A 23,940-nucleotide genomic window follows, 5' to 3' on the forward strand; every position below is an offset into this window, starting at 1 on the left:
TTCATGCTGCAAATATGTGAAAAAAGTTGTTATTTTCTAAATTAAAGCGACATTATTTGCAGTTTTCACGATGTTGTTTCTAGTGGCCCGCTCACCTAGAAAATTTATGATACCGTATTTTCAGGTGAATTTGCTATATTTCAGTAGAGGCTTGACATTTTCAACTGAAAACCTATTTTCTATGCACATTATATTTTCACATATATCTTTACTTTTCGATCCAGAATCGATAACATATGACAAACGGCTCTCCTCATCAAAATCGAATGTTTTGGAATACAACTCTCAACGAGCCCATAAGAGTCTTTGATTTTTAGTAGTACTATCTACCCTTATATTATAGCTTCGTGTAGGTTTTTTTGGGGCTGGAAAAGTGCTGTATTCACTTACAAGTTCGACACAAATGTTTATACAAGTCATACAAGTAGCCAAAATTCATTATATTGTTCAAGGTATTGTAGTTTCCATTACGAATACGATAACATGTGGGCGGGTACCAATTTTGTTACAACTTTTGTAACAGCATATTACAAGAGAGCAAAAGAAATAAATGAACAATGTTTGCTTCAATCGATAAATAATTATAAGAAATCATGAATGCAAAATTGGAAAATCAGTCTTACAATTCTTTCGGAGATATTCCCTTTGCGCGTTTTCTCGAAACCGTTAGGGAACACACGATAGCAATAAAACTACTGGACACAACTGAATATTTTGCTTTTCCCTATAGAGAGGTAAAACAATTGCTGCAAAATTCGACTTTCAAACGGATCCTCGGAGTTTTTCAGAAATGGTTGAACCGATTTCCGCAAGCATCTAACTATTTAGCTACTAACAGATATTGAGTGGGGGGTAATATAAATATAACACATATCGAAAAAAAAATAGAAATAATTCTTTATAATAACGCATGCGCTATCCAAAACAATAAACATTTCAACTGTTGTTGTTTACAAATCAGCGGAAACATTCTGTTAACAATATTATTCCTTGTATCTAAAACCCTAAATCGTGATTTTTTAATAGTCTAAAATTTTTAATATAATCGCTTGGTGTATGTTAGTCCCATCAGCACCCAATAAATTAAAATTCGATGAACGTAGAGTAGTTCCCAATTTTCGTCTAATATGTCAATTATGGTGTTGTTTAAGTGAAACTAAATTTGTCCTCTGGGGTATCAGAGGAGGAATCACGTACGGTGATCAAGCGGTGATCACCAGAAATTTAGAAATCACAGAAGGTGATCGTGTATCACCAGTCTGGCAATAATTTTTTTATAATATGACTAAGGAAATAAAGTTTTCCAACCAAACTTTTTCCTATTCAAACTAATTTATTTCAGTGTCTTTTTATCGAAAACATCGAAAACTAAACTGAATAGAATGTCGTAGTCATTCAAGAATTCAATGAAACTCAAAAAAGTATCAGTACTTGACAAGAAGTGATGATCCATAAACTCGAACGTGATAATAAAAGGCGGGTGGGTAATGTCAGAGACATAACTGGATATCGTGAATACGAAAACAACTGACATGTTCCTTAACACTTCCGAATATCAATTGTGTGAATTATGCACGCATTCCCCTTTTTCACATTTTTCGCAAAAACAAAGAAAGCTTCACTTGATCTCGATTACTGTGAATTTCACACAGCGAAAAGTGCACAAATCTAAGCAAACTGTTCTTGATTTGCAGTAAACTGAGGATATTTCCCTACGATTTGCAAACAACAAATCCTAAAAGTTCTTTAGAAAACTTTTAGAGCCATTAGAACGGCTGATATTGTGCAATGCTCTCCACCGTTGTTTTTTTTTCCCAATGCTAATGACTGGCAACTGTGACGTAATCGCTCTTGTCGAAAGCTTGCAGACGACACAAAACACATCTGCTCGCAGTGGCGATAGAATCCAAACTGATTCAATTTTTGTTAAGAGATTTCCTTTTATGTGATTTCGTTTGTAGCTTTTTCACTAATGGGCGGTCCTAACGGTTATAAAAATAGCCGCATTCAGAATTTTAATGTTGATTATTTCATTTCGGATTTGCATAATTTATTGAAAAAAAAACTATCAATATGCTGTAGGGATTCATTTCCAGCATTCAGAAGGGTCAAATTACGTAATTCTCTACGACATTAAACTCTGGAACATTTTTCGCAAAAAAGGCTTCACTTGATCTCGATTACTGTAAATTTCACACAGCGTAAAGTGCACAAATCTAACCAAATTGTTATTGATTTGCACTAAACTGAGGATAATTACCTGCGATTTGCGAAAAACAAATCCTAATAGATCTTTAGAAAAATATTAGAGCCATTCGAACGGCTGATATTGTGTAATGCTCTCCACCGTTGTTTTTTTCTCCCAATGGTAATGACTAGCAGCTGTGACGTAATCGCTCTTGTCGAAAGCGAAACTAGCTGTGCAGACGACACAAAACACATCTGCTCGCAGTGGCGATAGAATCCAAACTGATCCAATTTTTGTTAAGAGATTTCCTTTTATGTGATTTCGTTTGTAGCTTTTTCACTAATGGGCGGTCCTAACGGCTAAAAAAATAGCCGCATACAGAATTTTAATGTCGATTATTTCATTTCGGATTTGCATAATTTATTGAAAGAAACTATCAATATGCTGTGGGGATTCGTTTCTAGCATTCAGAAGGACCAAATTGAGGAGCTCACTGCGATATTCACCACTTTTCGGAACATTTTTCTCGGACGATTTGTTGTACAGCAGCAGCTATTTTGTTCTCTTCCTCAGAACGCGTTCTGATTGGCTGGTGTTGACATGGGTCAAATGAGATAGGTTTTTCAATAGTGTACTATTGAAATACTTCAATGCTTTTGCTATACACGTTTAAGTTGAAAAATTTCGATTCTATTGGTAGTTAGATTATATAAATCCTTCCACAGATCACTGAGCTATGAGCTTTCAAAATACGAGAAAGGCAAACGCGCCATATGAATTATCCTCTTTGATACTCGCTTATACCAAACATTTCAGAAAAGTTGAATTTTGAACTATTTGAAATTATGCCACACAACTGAAAATTTTATCATAAAATTGTGATCATATTTCCGATGGCATGTAGCAAAAATTATGTTGATTCGTTAGATACAACAAGAGATATTCACGATCAAAAACTTATCACTCTCTCAGAGGGTAAATTTTGAAAAGGCACCCCATAGTAAAGTAAGTCGTATTCACGACAAAATCATAATCATTCAAAAACATTCTCACTATTATCAGTCATGCAGAGATTCTCACTGAAAATGCTGATACTCAATATGGTGGGTGATGTATTGAAAATCAATTTAAATCTGATCTTAATATGCCACTCTGTGATTAAAAACAATTATAATGACAATAATATAACTTCAATCACGAAGCATGTTCCATGCAGAGTAAATTGCAGGTACATTTTTTATGCAGGTTTAAAAAAATATGTCACTATTGCTTGCATTTCATACACCGAAGTAACAGGAGCGGAGAACTTGGCTAGAGCGAACACAAACAAGCGCTCAAACCAGCCCGGTGGAAGAGTGATGTAGCAAGTGTTATCGTAGCCAACAGGCTTCTCAGTAGAGGGCTGGTTCAAGTGCTGCGCACAAATATTTGCACTCTTGTTACTTCTATACACAAAATTCATGCTAAATAGCCTTTAATAAGGGTAATAAAGTTACTTAGACCATGAGATTCAATCAACCCTAGAATTAAAACAAAGTCCTTTGTCTCTATAATCAATATTCAGAATGTATTGTTTTTTCGCTGTATCCTATTGCGCATATTGCTATTGCGTACTGGACTTCCGACATCTGAATATCATCATCTGCTAGTGCAAATCGCTGCATGGCTGATAATAGTGAGAATGATCATTCATAATCATGTGTGTATTTGAAAGGAAAGAAATTTTCCCCATACTTAGCGGAGGTGGACTAGGTGATAATTGTGCAGCACTGATCAGCACCCAATATCAATCTCAGAAAATCAAAAAAATTTCGTTAACATTATAATGCAAACACTGGTGGTATGAAGATTTTTCGAAGGAAGGTTTTCCCAGTGTCACTTGTTTGATCTTCCTGAAACGAGTCAGAATATGCATTGATTGAAATGATTAACAGAAATGCATAAACTGTTGCTTGAGAAGATTGAGCAAGCAACAAAGGGAACAACTGCTTTGGAATATTATGCCTATTGAGAGGTTTTACATGAAGATACAGTTATGATTATGTCCAGATTTCCAAAACAAACTTATATGAAATGCACCATCACACCACTAGGTGGACCGAATCAGCATGCCTTGCAATAACGCGGATTATCTGAAACCTAATGCATAAGCGCACTGGCCGTTTCAACAGATTGCTGGAATCATTCGAACTGTTCAATTACAATGATGAAGCTCTACTTTACTTGAAAATCATTCCGAAGTGAAGTCGATGATCGGCACACAAATTTGTTAGAGTTGGAACTAATTGATTTCCTCATTCGTCAACTAACAATCTCATCTTATTTGTCTTAAAAGACCTAATTAACTCTGACTAGAATAGCACATCAAACTTGTAACATGTTAACATAACTGGCAATGTAACGATCATCATAATGCACATTGCCCTTCAAGCAAAAACTTATATTCAGCCGACCGAACCAGGCGCGTACCCAGAAATTTTTTTCGGGGGGTGTTTAAAAACATGTCGATCAATACGAATAGAAATATGTATATGATCATATGAAAAATTTTGGGGTAAAAAGTCGTTTGTTGAATATTAATCATTTTATAATTGACTTAAATATTTAAAGAGAAAAGTATTCATAATATCATAATTTTTTGAGTTTCGGAGGGGGTTTCAACCCCTAAAACACCCGTCTGTATACGCGCCTGGACCGAACTCATCATGCAATCTTGCCATAGCCAGTTTTTTTTCCACCCTACCCTACAACAGAACAGATCGTTTCGATCTAACTCCTGCTGAATATATCCAGTCACACTTGTCAATCTTTCGGATTTTCGATTGCACACGAACAGTTGGCTCATTTTTACGAACGAACATAATCGCTTCCGATGATGTTCGCTGGCACTCTTTAACTCATGCATTGGCAATTGAGTTCGTGTTTCAAAATTTTGTAATTTTCAATTCTCTCATTCTCCGCCATCGCACGCAGTATGATACTGAACGAGTTTGAGTTACTCTGTTATGTATTATTGAGTACGCAATGGAACGATGATGCATAGTGAAAGATGATCGTGTGTATTCAGGGTGATGATTGATTTTTTCCGTCCTTGGTGACTAGTGTCCGTGAAAATGGCTTTGTTTCTACAATATCGCTGAGCTGACTAATGTTTCTACGACAAGGCTACGGCTACGCTGATATGAGGGTTAGCTGTACGAGTTTCCTTCATAACTTCCTACCTTTTTCTAGCAAATTCAAAGGAAAATTTGCTAATGGCGCTGCATGCTCCTTACTTACTTACTTAGGTGAACATCAAGTCGAATGCGTCGGCTTATAACATTGACGTTTGTAACTGGATCACAAATTTCCGTATTTATAATTACTATTGCCGGACAAATTTCCGTATTTATAATTACTATTTACATATGTTTTTTTTGTTTTGTTTTCGTTTTTGCTGTACGCAAATTAAATTTTCTAACCTTACGGTGGTCCTCGTGTGTGTGCTTCTCTGTGGAGTCATCCATGGTCTGCTTCTATCGTTGCTTTATCTGTGGGGTGATCGAACGGTTGCTAGTCTCGAACTCTGGGTACCGTGTCGTTTTCATTCCTAATAACTCGTTCTGCTGTGTTGGTGATTCATATTAGAGCTTCTCGTCGATTAGTCATTCACTTCATTGGGTAAAGTTAAGAATTGATCGTTGTCTCATTCGCGTTTTGGGCAACATTGGGATTATTGCCAGTAGTAATAATCGTTCCGCAAAAGTGTAATGAAGCTTCTTAGTTGGGTAAAATGTGTTGAGGCCATAGCGGGTTTTTCATGTATTTCATTCGATTTCATGGTTGTTTTCTCCGTAATGTTTTAGTTTTCCACGTATTAATAATTTTTTATTTTCATATGTGTGTTTATGGTATTGAGTTGAGCTTGGCGATGGTATTCAGTTGAGCTTGACGATACTCACTGACTTAAATATGAGGTAGCAATTTGTAACGTTGTGCCATACCCACGTAAGTCATCTTTAACTGACTGCGTTCACTTCCTTCTTGTTTTGTTATCAATTGTACTTGTCGATGTGGCAATTTGTAGCGTTGCCATTACTTCAATTTGTTATCACGGTGTTCCATATTAAGCTTTCGTAAATTTTCTGCATCGATTTTTCAACTCTGCTATTCTTCCTTCGGACATCTTGGTAGTTCCCCGGTTCCCTTTGTCTTCAACCTGCCGCCTCATCCGACCACACCCTCTCGTTTTCTGTGGTAGCTTGGCTAAGCTACCGACATTCTTCCTTCTGCGACGACTATTTTCGGGCACATACACAGTTTGGGATTTCAAAAAAAGCTTCAAGTCATTTTGTATGATTCTGTTCCTCTAATGTAATCAATTTATTATTTTTATTTCAGTATTACGTAATCTATTGTCTATTGTATGATTATCATTATTTTATCTACATTTTTTTTCATAATCGCATTGTGCATCATATTCTTTTTCCATTGTCATATCTTTGTGCATCGTATTTTTCTTTGTTTTCGTTATCATATTTGTTTTATCTATTAGTTTTTTTTTTTAAATTTAATGCATTTAAGTGTATCTGTCAATATATTTATTCGTCTATATGTTATCTCGACTGAATTTCCTTTAACATAGAAGTTTTCATATTTATGTTTTTTTTCGTTAAGATAACTCGCACCTCTTTAACCCGTAGATGCAGGTCGACAACCCGTCTGTTTGTGGAAAGAAAATTGTTATTAAAGTAGCGGCATGCGAATGCTTGTTGCAGGTTATTAATTTCGATAATGTATTTTTTTCTAAACTGTCCCACAACTAGCTTCTATGCCGTATTCATTGTATTGGTGCCATACCATCCTCGCCTCCATAGCTTCAGAAGTCGTCCTTCCGTTCTATTACTGGAATCGTTCTAAACTGGTCGGTTGTCTAGGTTGCCGCAGCTTCTCTTCCCGACTACCCGAGCTGGTTTTCTCGGCGTGTATTCCTCTTCTCCTTTCTAAAATAGACTTAAAGCTGGGTTTCAATATTTTTCCAATAATAACAGTAACCCATAAAGTAACTTAGATCCTAATTCCGTGCTGAATGTGTTGTCTTCAATCAAAAATATTTTTTTTCGTCTTGTGCCGCTTTTTGGTGCTCGTTTTGTTTCTAAACTATTTCCCTTTATGCTGCAAATATCTATCTCTCTGTTTCTTGAGGATTCCAATATTATTAGTTTGTTAGCGGCAGCGTTTTGAGTGCGTTGAACTGAAGAAATCCTCAATTCATTCATATAGCACGCATCTCCTTTTTTCATTCCGGGGTTGCGATCCCCTTGTCCACACACACTTGATCACTCATACTAAGATCATTGCAAAAATGCATACATTAGATAGGCAGTATTTGCTGGCCAGCGTCGTTTTGAAAGTTTGGTAGCTTGTGTCTTATCCTTTTCTTGTCCATCCACTCAATGGTAGAAGTGCAATTTGTTTCTCTTTTCGCATCTACCGTTCCCTTGGAGCCTTCCAACGCTAGGGCTTTTAATTTATGATGCAAATGAAAACATTTTGGACAACTCCAATAGTCTCGTTTTGTTGGTAAATTTTCTAGTTTTACGCATCGTTGGTGTAACCAACTATCGCACTCATCGCAACACACCATTGCATCTTCATTATGTGGTTTGTCGGAAAGTGGACAGTGACCATTTTCATTTTTCTTATATAAAAAAGTATCCATTTACTTGCCTTGCTGCCAGAGATGTGACTTTGATCCAACCGTACGTCGAATAAAATTTCTGCTCGCCAGCCTTGTTGAGCCGGTAAATTTCCTGTCCGTTTGAGAGTTTAGGTTGCCGACAGTCCGTCGGATTCGATCACCAGCGTCTGCACCGGTTGATCAACAGCCTTGTTGAGCCGGTATTTTTCCAACTGTCCGTTGGAGAATTTAAGTTGCCGACCGTCCGTCGGATTCAATCACCAGCGTATGTGCCGGTTGATCACCAGCCTTGTTGAGCCGGTAATTTTCCAACTGTCCGTTGGAGAATTTAGGTTGCCGACCGTCCGTCGGATTCAATCACCAGCGTATGTGCCGGTTGATCACCAGCCTAGTTGAGCCGGTAATATTCCAACTGTCCGTTGGAGAATTTAGGTTGCCGACCGTCCGTCGGATTCAATCACCAGCGTCTGTGCCGGTTGATCACTAGCCTAGTTGAGCCGGTAATTTTTCAACTGTCCGTTGTAGAATTTAGGTTGCCGACCGTCCGTCAGATTAAACAGATTCTGACAGTCCGTCGGTTCACCAGCTGTTGCCGGTTTGGTTTGCACCAGCCTTGTTTAGCCGGTAATTTTTCAACTACCCGTTGGAAACTTAGTTTGCCGACCGTCCGTCGGATTCTACTTGATAGCTTGGAAACAGCTATTCTGTTAAGATTCTCACCATTTTTGTGAGAATCTGTTACTGTTGAGTTGTTCCTCTCTGGAGCCACCATGAAAAACTTATTGTCGTGAATACGACTTACTTTACTAAGGGGTGCCTTTTCAAAATTTACCCTCTGAGAGAAAGATAAGTTTTTGATCGTGAATATCTCTTGTTGTATCTAACGAATCAAGCTAATTTTTGCTACATGCTATCGAATATGTGATCAAATTTTTACGATAAAATTTTCAGTTGTGTGGCATAATCTCAAATAATTCAAACTTAAACTTTTCTGAAATGTTTTTTATAAACGAGTATCAAAGAGGATAATTCATAAGGCGGTTTGCCTTTCTCGTATTTTTTAAGCTCCTAGCTCAGTGAGCTGTGAAAGGATTTATATGATCTAACTACCAATAGAATCGAAATTTTTCAACTTAAACGTGTATAGCAATAGCTTTGAAGTATTTCAATAGTACACTATTGAAAAACCTGTCTTATTTGACCCATGTCAACACCAGCCAATCAGAACGCGTTCTGAGGAAGAGAACAAAATATCTGCTGCTGTACAACAAATCGTTCGAGAAAAATGTTCCAAACAGTGCTTAATATCGTAGTGAGTTCCAAAAAATTGGGTCTCTTGAAAGGCAGGAATGAATCCCGTAAACCATCCTGATAGTTTCTTTCAATGAAATGCAAATCCAAAATGGAATAATCGACATTAAAATTTTATATGCTGCTATTTTTTTAGCCGTTAGGACCGCCCATTAGTGAAAAAGCTACAAACGAAATCACGTGAAAAGAAACCACTTAACAAAAATGGGATCAGTTTGGATTCTATCGCCACTGCGAGCAGATGTATTGTGTGTAGTTTGCAAAGCTAGTTTCGCTTCCGTCAAAAGCGATTACGTCACAGCTGCTAGTCGTTTGCATTGGTGAAAAAAACAACGAAAAGGGGACAACGGTGGAGAGCATCACACAAAATCAGCCGTTCTAATGGCTCTAAAAGTTTTCTACAGAACTATTAATATTTCTTCTTCGCAAATCGAAGGTAAATATCCTCAGTTTTGTGCAAATCTAAAACAGTTTGATTAGATTTGTGCACTTTTCGCTGTGTGAAATTCACAGTAATCGATATCAAGTAAAGCCTTCTTTGTTTTTGCGAAAAAGGGGAATGCGTGCATAATTCATACAATTGATCAACTAATTGATATTCGAAAGTGTTAAGGAACATGTCAGTTGTTTTCGTATTCACGACATCCAGGTACATTACCACCCGCCTTTTTTTCAAGAAATAAAGCTGCTGGAATAATATATAAATATATATATATATATATATATATATATATATATATATATATATATATATATATATATATATATATATATATATATATATATATATATATATATATATATATATATATATATATATATATATATATATATATATATATATATATATATATATATATATATATATATATATATATATATATATATATATATATATATATATATATATATATATATATATATATATATATATATATATATATATATATATATATATATATATATATATATATATATATATATATATATACATGTGTACTTTTTTTATGCCCCCCCCCCCCAATTTCTTTGGTATATAATATTTTAATTATTTGTTATTATTTATTGTATCTCTATTTCATTGTGTTTTCGTAACTTTATCTGTCTTTTATGGACATCTTAATCTGTATTTTATTGACAACTTAATTTGAGTTCGTTATTTGAACTGAAGAAATCCTCTATTCATTCATATAGCACGCATCTCCTTTTTTCATTCCGGGGTTGCGATCCTCTTGTCCGCACACACTTGATCACTTATACTAAGATCATTGCAAAAATGCATACATTAGATAGGCTGTATTAGCTGGTCAGCGTGGTTTTGAAAGTTTGGTCGCTTGTGTCTTATCCTTCTCTTGTCCATCCGTTCTTCGTGATTACTGTCATTTTTATTTATTTATTTATGTTCGAAGTGTTCTTTTAGTGTCTTTTCAGTGTTAGTTTATTGTTATTTAATGATAAACCATCTTATTTCACCATAGAAATTCTCCTTATTTATAACATTATTTCCGTATTCTATGCCATTATATTTACCGCCCTTGTGTAATGTACTCCTCTTTTTTTCTAAACGCATTGAAACTTTTACCCAGTTCATTTTAATTTGTAGCATTATAGCTTCTTCCCAAGAACACATTTTTCTCACATCTATGATCTTCCTCTTCAATTTAACATTTTTTTATCCTTCTGACCAGCTCAGTATTGCTGTGTATGATTCCCATGTTTATAATATATTTTATTTTCTTGATCTAGGATCATTAAAATCCCATATTTTCCAATTATATGTTTGAATTTCCTTAGTATACTCTTTTTACTTCTTCACATGTTTCCCCCCATTACATATCTTCTTTGACAATGTAACCTATTGCTTTATTTTCCCTCTGATGTATCTTGGTCATCTTCATCTGTCTGCAAATAACCATCAATTTCGAATTATTTTTCTATTTACGTTTGATACCCACTTGTTTTCATTATGTTCGTTTCATCGCATAAGTATAATTTTATTTCTTATTTACTCTCGTACTTTTTCATCCAATAACATCGTAAAACATATGTGTATTACCTTCTTAACAGTTTTTAATATCCTTTTGTTTGTACTTATTCTTTCTCATGTTATACTCAATTCATTACTTACTATTTCATGTATATATTCCACTATTATTTAGACTGTAGATTACGAGATTAAATTTAATGACCACTGTAGATTACGAGATTAAATTTGATAGTTTGTTTACAAGAAACTAAAACATGATTATAAACAATCGTCTTGGAACTTGCTTTAGAAAGGAAGATAAATATTTAGTCTAGACTTACAAGATAATGTCTGTTAAGCTAGATCGACTTCATGTCGAAATTAGGGTCATAAAAAAAGGCCCGCCTTATCTTTACGCAGGATGTGTATGTTTCAGTGTTTATTCTCTTAATCGCGCAGGCTTGTCTGTCCGCTTTTGTTCAATAAAGGATCTAAGCCGAATTATATTAACCAGCCTTGGTTCTCAATCGAGTGGTGAGAAGAGAATTGCACATCACTCCCCGTTTTCTTTCTTCTTTACTCTCACTTCATCTCCAACTCTTTTGAACCGCCTTGGTAAATTCTCGATACTCTTTCCTATCTGAAGATTCTCCAATAAGGGGAAAATGTATACATAAAATGTAGTGGAACTAACATAGATGTAAGAAAAGTGTAAACTAACCTTAAAAATTTGAAAATAAATCAGTAGTATTTTAGACACCAAATTAAACGGATAGTCCAGCAGTTTTATTTCTTGAAAAAAAGGCGGGTGGGTAATGTCAGAGACATACCTGGATGTCGTGAATACGAAAACAACTGACATGTTCCTTAACACTTCCGAATATCAATTAGTTGATCAATTGTATGAATTATGCACGCATTCCCCTTTTTCGCAAAAACAAAGAAGGCTTTACTTGATATCGATTACTGTGAATTTCACACAGCGAAAAGTACACAAATCTAATCAAACTGTTTTAGATTTGCACAAAACTGAGGATATTTACCTTCGATTTGCGAAGAAGTGGTTTCTTTTCACGTGATTTCGTTTGTAGCCTTTCCACTAATGGGCGGTCCTAACGGCTATAAAAATAGCAGCATATAGAATTTTAATGTCGATTATTTCATTTTGGATTTGCATTTCATTGAAAGAAACTATCAGGATGGTTTACGGGATTCATTCCTGCCTTTCAGGAGACCCAATTTTTTGGAACTCACTACGATATTAAGCACTGTTCGGAACATTTTTCTCGAACGATTTGTTGTACAGCAGCAGATATTTTGTTCTCTTCCTCAGAACGCGTTCTGATTGGCTGGTGTTGACATGGGTCAAATAAGACAGGTTTTTCAGTAGTGTACTATTGAAATACTTCAATGCTATTGCTATACACGTTTAAGTTGAAAAATTTCGATTCTATTGGTAGTTAGATCATATAAATCCTTTCACAGCTCACTGAGCTAGGAGCTTGAAAAATACGAGAAAGGCAAACCGCCTTATGAATTATCCTCTTTGATACTCGTTTATAAAAAACATTTCAGAAAAGTTTAAGTTTGAATTATTTGAGATTATGTCACACAACTGAAAATTTTATCATAAAAATTTTATCACATTTTCGATAGCATGTAGCAAAAATTAGCTTGATTCGTTAGATACAACAAGAGATATTCACGATCAAAAACATATCTTTCTCTCAGAGGGTAAATTTTGAAAAGGCACCCCATAGTAAAGTAAGTCGTATTCACGACAATAAGTTTTTCATGGTGGCTCCAGAGAGGAACAACTCAACAGTAACAGATTCTCACAAAAATGGTGAGAATCTTAACAGAATAGCTGTTTCCTATCAAGTAGAATCCGACGGACGGTCGGCAAACTAAGTTTCCAACGGGTTGAAAAATTACCGGCTAAACAAGGCTGGTGCAAACCAAACCGGCAACGGAGCTGGTGAACCGACGGACTGTCAGAATCTGTTTAATCTGACGGACGGTCGGCAACCTAAATTCTACAACGGACAGTTGGAAAATTACCGGCTCAACTAGGCTGGTGATCAACCGGCACATACGCTGGTGATTGAATCCGACGGACGGTCGGCAACCTAAATTCTCCAACGGACATTTGGAAAATTACCGGCTCAACTAGGCTGGTGATCAACCGGCACATACGCTGGTGATTGAATCCGACGGACGGTCGGCAACTTAAATTTTCCAACGGACAGTTGGAAAAATACCGGCTCAACAAGGCTGTTGATCAACCGGTGCAGACGCTGGTGATCGAATCCGACGGACTGTCGGCAACCTAAACTCTCAAACGGACAGGAAATTTACCGGCTCAACAAGGCTGGCGAGCAGAAATTTTATTCGACGTACGGTTGGATCAAAGTCACATCTCTGGCAGCAAGGCAAGTAAATGGATACTTTTTTATATAAGAAAAATGAAAATTGCCCAAAAAGAGGTCATTAAATATACAACAAACGAAAGTTCAAAGTACAACGACATGCAATTTCTGAAATGCTCAGTTCATTTAAAAATGAATTCATTCTACCAGGTCCATCTGGTGTGAGTGATTCAAACAGAGGAGTGGATTCTTCTGAAAAATTAATAAAAAACATAGCGAGACAATCTATGATGGAACTGCCATACTATAATGGGTCATATAAAGTATGGCCTAAATTTAAAACCACCTTCGAAGAAACTACAAAGGAAGGTGAGTTTTCGGATCTAGAAAATCTTTAAAGACTCCAAAAATATTTAAATGGGGATGCCCTAAAATTAGTTGATCCTTCGTTGTTAGATCAACGAAACGTTGGAAGTTTTAAAACAATAATTTGGTAGTGTTCGCCAAATTTATGAAGGGTTACAGAAAAACGTGCTTGCAATTAAAAGTCCGACTTTAGACATCCCCAAAACAATGATCGAGTTTATTACAGTAGTCGAAAACCTAGCAATAAATATAAAAGCTTTAGATCAAATTGATTATCTTATGGATCAAAGATTTATCAGCCAAACTTCCTACCAATCTTCATCAACAATGGTTGAAGCATGAAATTGATATAGAGGAAGATGATTCTGTCTATAGTTCACCCACCTTAGAAATATTCTGCAATTGGCTGATTCCACATAAAAGGCTTGCGACGATGTTGCAATATGAAAAAAGAGAAAAAACAATAAAACCCAAAACTAAAGAACGTGTATTCGCTCAATTAGATGGTAAATTTAACAACAAACAAAAACGATATAAATGTTTTACTTGTGATCTAAATCACAAAACTACGGAATGTTCGGTCTTTAAGAAGATGAGCGTTAAAGATCGAACGGAAATTTTATCAAAAAATAAAATTTGTTTCGATGGCTGCAATTTTTCCAATCACTTTAAGAAAGATTGTAAATTTTCTCGGCAATGCAATATCGGAAATTGTAAACAGAATCACCACCCCGCATTTCATGAAAACTTTAAACAAAACGAACAAGGAAAATAATGCTCCAAATATCAATAATCAGATTAATCATAACAATAAAATAGATAATGGAGTTTATTACCAAATAATTCCAGTTACGTTAAGTAACGGAAAATCAAGAACTAAAATTCTTGCATTTTTTTATTTTTTCTGTAAGTTTACTATTGCATGAAGTCAAAAACGATATTAATTTGGCGGGTAAAAAAAGGCCATTGTCCCTGGTCAAATGGTGAAATACAAGAGGATGATGAAAGTGAAGAGGTCTCGGCGCGTATAACCGGATCTAGCAATCGATCCTACATGCTAAGAAATGTACGGACAATAGAGAAGATGTGTTTACCGTCTCAATCGATTAATATTGCAGACTTGAAGAAACGGTATCCTTATTCATCCGACTTGAAGTTGGAAGGATATAAAGTTGGCAAACCAAAATTACTACTTGGTTTACCTCATGCTTACATGATTCAGAGTTTTGAATCTAAATCTGGCAGATTTAACGACCCTATTGCCAATAAAATAAGACTAGGGTGGGTATTGTATGGAAGAAAAACAGGCGAACCAAGTAATTTATTTTTTTATTGAAAATATGGGGGTAAAATTTACAAATAAACCGCTTGTATCGAAACTTGAAGAAAGATCACTAAGTATTATGGAAAATACTTTTAGTTATGAAAATGGCCAGTATGAGATTGGGCTTTTATGGAAGGAAGATGAAGTAGAATTTCCAGAAAATTATAACAAATTGCTGCATCCTTCAGTGGGTCCGCCGAAAACACCCCAGGTTGCGAAGACCTGGTGGGTGGCCCGCATGTTAATCATCGACTGGAGCGGCTTTCCGTGGCAATGATGGTGATGTTGCCGAATGGTATGAAGAAAAAAAAATAGAGAAGTAATTGTTGTGGAAAACGGATTGTTAAAGAGGGGTATGGGAACGAAATAACTAATAACTACAAATATTTAGTTAGTTGACATCGAGATGGTGAAGAGACTGGGGAAAGGGGAGCAAAAAGTTAGTAACAGCAAAAAGATCTTGTTAATATCGATAAAGATGGTAGACAGACGGGGATTGAGAGAATCGGGCGGATGTTGGTGTTGAACCTATAGGTGAAGAGTATTCTTAGTCTCGAAAAGAGTAAGGAAAATTTTCTATGCCAAATACAACGGATCACACTTGTATATTAATGTGTTTAAGGTATTGGTAAATGAGAAGCATATAGGAACTATCCCGACTCGCCAACACATCCCGAACCCGAACCTCAGGCGGTCTACCTCGGGCCCTAAAGGATTCCAGAAGCTCCGACCTAGCGTCACGATACTCTACGCACGACCACACGACATGCTCGATGTCCTGATAACCGTCGCCACAGGTGCAGAGACTGCTCTCCACGAGCCCAATACGCCGGAGATGTGAGTTGAAAGTGTAGTGATTTGACATGAGCCGTGACATAACACGAATGAAATCGCGACTCACGTTCATCCCCCTGAACCAAGGTTTCGTCGATACCCTAGGGATAATGGAATGTAGCCATCGTCCCAGTTCGCCATTGCTTCATGAAGTTTGCCAACTTTCGAGACTTTTCTGACAAGAGATACTGAAAAATTCATTGAAGCAGATTGGTCTTTCATAAATATCACCTTCTAATGCGCCCACTTTAGCCAATGAATCTGCCTTTTCATTTCCCGGAATGGAACAATGCGAAGGGACCCAGACTAACGGTATTGAATAACACCGTTCAGATAAAGTTCGCATGTGTTCCCGTATTTTCCCCAAGAAATATGGAGGATACTTTCCTGGCTTCATTGCCCGGAGAGCTTCTATTGAGCTTAGACTGTCCGTGACAATGAAATAATGGTCTTTGGGCAAGGTTTCAATGATCTCGAGGGTGTACTGAATAGCAGCTAATTCTGCGACGTAAACTGAAGCCGGATCACTGAGTTTGTATGAAGCGGTGATGTTCTGATTGAACATGCCGAAGCCTGTGGACTTGTTGATGTTTGATCCGTCAGTGTAAAACACCTTTTCACAGTTGACTGTTCTAAATTTATTATAAAAGATATTAGGGGCCACCTGAGGGCGTACGTGATCCGGAATTCCACGAATCTCTTCTCTCATGGATGTGTCGAAAAACACAGTAGAATCAGAAGTATCCAAGAAATGAGCACGGTTGGAAACAAACGAAGATGGATTAATATTCTGAGCCATGTAATTAAAATACAAGGACATAAAACGGGTCTGAGAATTGAGCTCGACAAGCCTTTCGAATTCAGGATGTCGCATCGGATTAGCAATCGATATGAGAGATCCCAGAATCGATTTTTCAACGGTAAGACACCCGCCAGTACTTCAAGACTCATCGTATGAGTCGACTGCATGCAACCTAAGGCAATACATAAACAACGATACTGAATTCTTTCCAGTTTAATGAAATGGGTGTTCGCGGCGGATCGGATGCAGAAGCATCCATATTCCATTAAGAACAATATCGTTGTTTGATACAGCTTTATCAGGTCTCCTGGGTGGGCACCCCACCACGATCCGGTTATTGTACATGTATTTCTCGGACAATAGATTGTACAAAAAGTTATTCAAAATTGGTGAAAGACCATGCTGATGCAACTTCTCAGATAGGATATTTATGGAAACTGAGTCAAACGCCCCCTTGATGTCTAGGAAAACTGACGCCATTTGTTCTTTACGAGCAAATGCCATTTGAATTTCGGTTGAGAGCAGCGCAAGACAATCGTTCGTTCCTTTGCCCCTGCGAAAGCCGAATTGTGTATCTGAAAGTAAGCCATTAGTCTCGACCCAATTATCTAAAAGAAATAGAATAATTTTTTCGAACAATTTTCGGATACAGGAAAGCATAGCAATCGGCCTATACGAATTATGATTGGAAGCTGGTTTTCCTGGTTTTTGAATGGCGATCACTCTCACTTGTCTCCAGTCATGTGGGACAATATTGCCCAGAAGGAACTTGTTGAATAAATTTAACAAACCTCTTTTGGCAGGGTCAGGCAGATTTTTCAGCAAGTTGAATTTAATTCTGTCTAGCCCCGGGGCTTTATTGTTACACGACAAGAGTGCAAGTGAGAACTCTACCATCGAAAACAGTGTTTCGTTTGTATTCGATGTCGTGACGCGAGAGATCTTCTCTTCCGGAACAGAGTCTGGACAAACTTTTTTAGCGAAATCGAATATCCAGCGGTTTGAATATTCTTCGCTTTCGTTAGTGGTGTTTTTGTTGCGCATTCGTCGAACTGTATTCCAAAGAGTGCTCATCGATGTTTCTTTTGTTAATCCATCAACAAATCGGCGCCAGTAACCTCGTTTCTTTGCTTTAATTAAGTTCTTCATTTGCAAGTTTAACGCCGCGTAACTCCGATAATTATCAGGTGTTCCATTTTTTCTAAACTTTTTGAACGCTAAAGTTCTTTTCGCGTTTAGTGATAAGCACTCTTTGTCCCACCACGGATTGGGAGGACGGATGTTAGTTTTCGCGCCGGGTACACGTTTCGTCTGAGCTTGAGTCGCGGTGTCGAGAATCAAGCCAGCCAAAAACGTGTACTCTTCCTCCGGAGGAAGTTCTTGTGTTGTTTCTAGTTTCTCAGATATCGAATTTGCGTAGCATTTCCAATCAATGTTTCGTGTGAGGTCATACGAAACATTGATTGTCTCCGATGGTCTTAATCCGGTGGCGATTGAAATTACGATAGGCAGATGATCGCTACCGTGGGGATCAGGGATTACCTTCCACGTGCAATCCAACCGTAGCGATGTCGAGCAAAGGGATAAGTCCACCGCACTTGGTCTTGCTGGTGGTGCAGGAATTCGTGTCATTTCTCCCATATTCAAGATTGTCATATTGAAGTTGACGCAGATATCATGGATCATAGCTGATCTGTTATCGTCGTGAAGACAGCCGATCCCGTACCATGTGAGTTAAAGTCTCCTAAAACCAACGTCGGTGCAGGAAGGAGCTCAATGATATCACTGAGTTGCTGATACCCAACCGAGGCTCTTGGGGGAATGTAGATGGAAGCAATGCAAATGTCCTTGCCTTTGATTGTAACATGACATGCGACAACTTCAATACCTTGTATCGATGGGAGGTTAATGCGATAGAAAGAATAGCACTTTTTGATCCCTAAAAGTACTCCTCCATAGGGATCATCTCGATCCAGACGAATAATGTTAAATTCGTGGAAGTTTAAGGGTATTTCAGAAGTTAGCCAAGTTTCGCACAATGCAAATGCGTCACATTTCAGATTATTTACTAGAAATTTGAAAGGATCTATTTTTGGGATGATACTTCTACAATTCCACTGTATGACAGTGATTGAATCCCTAACCTTCAAGGATGACTTAGCCATCGAAGGATACGATCGCTGAAAGAAGGGGCCAATTTGCAGTCATCTGCTTCAAATACGTTTTCACTGTAGGCATGAAAGCAAATAAAATGCTTTTAAGAGGGTCAGAAATATTCAAATTTTTAAAGATCCAGTCCACAATATCAGAAAACTTGATAAGTCCAGCAGTTCCAAGATGGTTCTCTTGTTGGTTTTCAGGGACGCTTGGGGGGTTCGGTGTCCCAGGAAGTGGTGGGAATTCCTTCTTAGAGTTTAGATTTCCTAGACCAGGAGCATTTTTTTTCGAGGCTCTTCTAAAGATATCTTCGAACCCTTACTAGGGAGCATATGAGAGGATATATTTCTCCTTTTCCTAAAGCTATGAGGGACAGCCGAAGATGTACCTTCCAAAGGGTCGTCAGCATCGCTCTCGTCAGTTGACAAGCAGGCATATGGGTTCGTTGTCTGTTTAGGGGGTGTGGGACTTTTCAGCATATCTTCAAAAGAGCGTTTAAAATGTTCCTTCAGAGAACGCTTCATTCTGTCACCGCGAAGTTTGTACGCCGGTCATGCTGAGAGCTCATGCGGATCCTCCTTACAATAGAGGCACCTTTCAATATTCTTACCGCAAGAACCATCAGCATGGGCACCCCCACAGTTAGCACAACGAGGCTTATTGCAGCAATGGGTGGCTGTATGCCCCAATTGTTTGCAGTTCGTACAATTCATTACCCGTGGTACATAGAGACGAACAGGCAGACGAACCCGGTCCAAGAGGACGTAGTTAGGCAAAGCCGAGCCAGCAAAGGTTACTCGATAAGAATCCGATTGAGGATAAGATTTTGTTCCATCCCCGGTAATCGATACTGAATGCAATCGTTTGCAATCCAGTATCTTGACATTCTTAAGTAAGGGATCTTTGAAACAACCCGCCCCGTACTTAAGAATGTCCTCACAAGTCAGAGTCGAATCGGTAACCACGCCGTCTGTTTCGACTTCACGAGCTGGTACGTAGACACGGTAGTCCCGCGTAAAGTGCTCGTTTCGAACAATCTCGTTTGCCTGCTGAGAGCTGGTCAACAAGACCCTAAGCTTGTCTGGGCGTACTTTATCAATTCTTTTTACAGTAGGGTATCGCGAGGTCAAGTCGTGAGAAATTTTCAAAAGGTTTAATTTTTTCTCATTTGATTTGGTCCGGAAATAGACCGCGTAAGGCCCGGGCGGGAGTGAAAGCCCATCGAGAAAGTTCTTAATGCGAGACATTTTATTGTCAGCGGAAATCTCCATTTTATCATCTGGGGGAGGGGGATTAACAACAGAAGACACTATCATGGCACGGAATTGTCTCCGCGCAGAAAACAGTAAAGGCTATTTAAATTCAGTAGGAGAAAATTAAAAAAAACAACAACACTTAGCTGGTAATCCTTATTCTAGAAGCGGCCGTCGGGACTGGTTCTCGTCGACCGATGTATCAAAAACACGGCAGTGCAAAAAACCTCCGAGGAGGAAAAAGCAACAATTGCCTGTGTTCTCTGTGTCCAACGGCACTTTCTACTTGTAACGTACGATAACTACACACAGTTTGTTCAATATTATTACTAGGCACTGTTAAAGTACACCAACACAATACAAACAATAGAAAACGGAAATTTTCAGTTATTTGTATATTGGACGAAAAAATGACGCGCAAAATTTTTTTCCGTACGCTCAAGCGCACAGCCTACAGAGCATTGATTAATTTTTATATTTATGACCACTATTTCCGGTACTTCCGGAACCGGATAACGGGAACCAGGATAACCGAAATCGGTTTGTTTAGTTGCCTACTGATAATGACTATCGATTTGTGTAGTTTTGAGACCAGTTCAGGAAATTTTTTACATTTTTTGTTTCGCCGGTTTAAGTGACGGTGTACAATATTGAACACACTTTACCCTATAACTCCGGAACCGGAAGTCGGATCCGGATGAAATTCAGGAATTTTGTATGGGACCGGAAGACCTTTCATTTGAATCTAAGTTTGTGGAAATCGGTCAAACCATCGCTGAGAAAAGTGAGTGAGATTCATTTTTATATATATGACCACTATTTCCGGTACTTCCGGAACCGGATACCGGGAACCAGGATAGCCGAAATCGGTTTTTTTAGTTGCCTACTGATAATGACTATCGATTTGTGTAGTTTTGAGACCAGTTTAGGAATTTTTTTACGTTTTTTGTTTCGCCGGTTTAAGTGACGGTGTACAATATTGAACACACTTTACCCTATAACTCCGGAACCGGAAGTCGGATCCGGATGAAATTCAGGAATTCCGTATGGGACCGGAACCCCTTTGATTTGAATCTAAGTTTGTGGAAATCGGTCAAACCATCGCTGAGAAAAGTGAGTGAGATTCATTTTTATATATATGACCACTATTTCCGGTACTTCCGGAACCGGATACCGGGAACCAGGATAACCGGATACGGTTTATTTAGTTGCCTTCTGATAATTACTATCGATTTGTGTAGTTTTGAGACCAGTTTAGGAAAATTTTTACGTTTTTTGTTTCGCCGGTTTAAGTGACGGTGTACAATATTGAACACACTTTACCCAATAACTCCGGAACCGGAAGTCGGATCCGGATGAAATTCAGGAATTCCGTATGGGACCGCAAGACCTTTCATTTGTATCTAAGTTTGTGGAAATCTGTCAAACCAGAAAAAAGTGAGTGAGATCCATTTTGGTATATATGACCACTACATCCGGTACTTCCGGAACCGGATACCTGGAACCAGGATAACCGGAATCGGTTTGTGTAGTTGCCTAATGACAATGACTATCGATTTGTGTAGTTTTGAGACCAGTTCAGGAAATTTTTTACGTTTTTTGTTTCGCCGGTTTAAGTGACGGTGTACAATATTGAACACACTTCACCCTATAACTCCGGAACCGGATCCGACATGCTAATAATAAATCTCACTAGCCAAATTTGGGATACAAAGGAACCTATCATTTTTGTCTTTCTTATATAGAAAGACTATACAATCACTGTGAAAACCGACGTTTGAACCGAGGCCCGGAGGGCCGAAAGTCATATATCATTCGACTCAGCTCGACGAGCTGAGCAAATGTCTGTGTGTGTGACAAATATTGTCACTCACTTTTCTCGGAGATGCCTGAACCGATTTTCACAAACTTAGATTCAAATGAAAGGTCTCATGGTCCCACACCAAGTTCCTGAGATTCATTTGGTTCTGACCTCCGGTTCCGGAACTACAGGGTGATATGCACCAAATATGTAAAAATAATGTTACTCAATTTTTAGGAGTTGGCTGAACCGATTTTCAAAACTTAGATTCAAATGAAAGGTTTCATGGTCCCATACAAAGTTCCTGAATTTCATTTTCCGGAACTACAGGATGATATGCACCAAAATGTGAAATTAATGCAATTAATGAGAAAATAATGTCACTCACTTTTCCCGGAGATGGCTGAACCGAATTGTATAAACTTAGATTCACATGAAAGGAATTTCGTTTATATGCAACTTCCGGTTCCGTGATATTTGTGTATATCAACAAAAGTGTGAAAATAATGTCACTCACTTTTCTCGGAGATGGCCGAAAGGATTTTCACAAACTTAAATTCAATTGAAAGGTTTTACGGTCCCATATAAATTTCCAGAATTTCATTTGGATCCGACTTTCAGTCTCGTAATTACAGGGTGATATGCAACAAAATTGTGAAAATATTGCACCGGAACGGTGACAACAATGTCACTCACTTTCCTTGGAGATGATTGAATCGATTTTCACAAACTCAAATTCAAATCAAAGTCTTTACGGTCCCATACAAAGGTCCTGAATTTCAATTGAATCTGACTTCCGGTTCTGGAATTACAGGGTGATATGCACCAAAAATGTGAAATAATGTAACTCACTTTTCTCGAAGATCGCTGAACCGATTTCCACAAACTTCGATTCAAATGAATATATATTCATTTCATTTTAAAATTTGAATATATATATATTCAAATTTTCATTCGGCTTAAGAGTCTGTAACCAAATAAACCATTGATAATCTAAAAAAAGTTCTGCTGAATTTTATTCAAGTTCGACTACCAATACATTGTTTCTAAAATTCAAATCTTCATAAAGAATCGTAAATAAATTTGTTGGTCATATATATATATATATATATATATATATATATATATATATATATATATATATATATATATATATATATATATATATATATATATATATATATATATATATATATATATATATATATATATATATATATATATATATATATATATATATATATATATATATATATATATATATATATATATATATATATATATATATATATATATATATATATATATATATATATATATATATATATATATATATATATATATATATATATATATATATATATATATATATATATATATATATATATATATATATATATATATATATATATATATATATATATATATATATATATATATATATATATATATATATATATATATAGGTTCAGAATCGTCAGCTTATTTATTAAAATTTCGGTTCAAGCATCGCTGAGAAATCGAGGTGAAATCTATTTTTGATGTTTTTCTTCACTACTTTCGGTGCTTCCGGAACAGGAAAAAGAGGGACCAGTAATGCCGAATTACGTTTTTATGCCCACAAACTAACAAACTCTGCAAACTAGAAGAATTTATCAGATTTTTTTGGGATTTGCACCTGTTTTGACCAACGTTCATAAAAATTACTCATGAAATTGATAATTTTTCACTTATAACGATTTAGTTCCCGAACCAAAAGTCGGATCCAAAAAAATGTTCTAGAAATTTTTAGGAAATTATAAGACCTTTCATTTGAATCTAAGTTTGTGGAAAACGGTTGAGCCGATTCCTAGAAATTTGTTCGTCGTTCATCGAACTGAGTCGAATGG

The 23,940-nt window shown here is 37.0% G+C and overlaps 1 protein-coding gene across 3 annotated transcripts in view; it reads right to left on the reverse strand.

The window, feature by feature from the left end:
- LOC131436716 (phosphatidylinositol 3-kinase catalytic subunit type 3) overlaps window positions 1-23,940 on the reverse strand; it is a 508,878-nt gene that overhangs the window by 353,466 nt on the left and 131,472 nt on the right. The gene's annotated exons all lie outside the window — the stretch shown is intronic.

The sequence above is a fragment of the Malaya genurostris genome, chromosome 3, assembly GCF_030247185.1.
Source record: "Malaya genurostris strain Urasoe2022 chromosome 3, Malgen_1.1, whole genome shotgun sequence".
NCBI classification, from domain to species: Eukaryota; Metazoa; Arthropoda; class Insecta; order Diptera; family Culicidae; genus Malaya; species Malaya genurostris.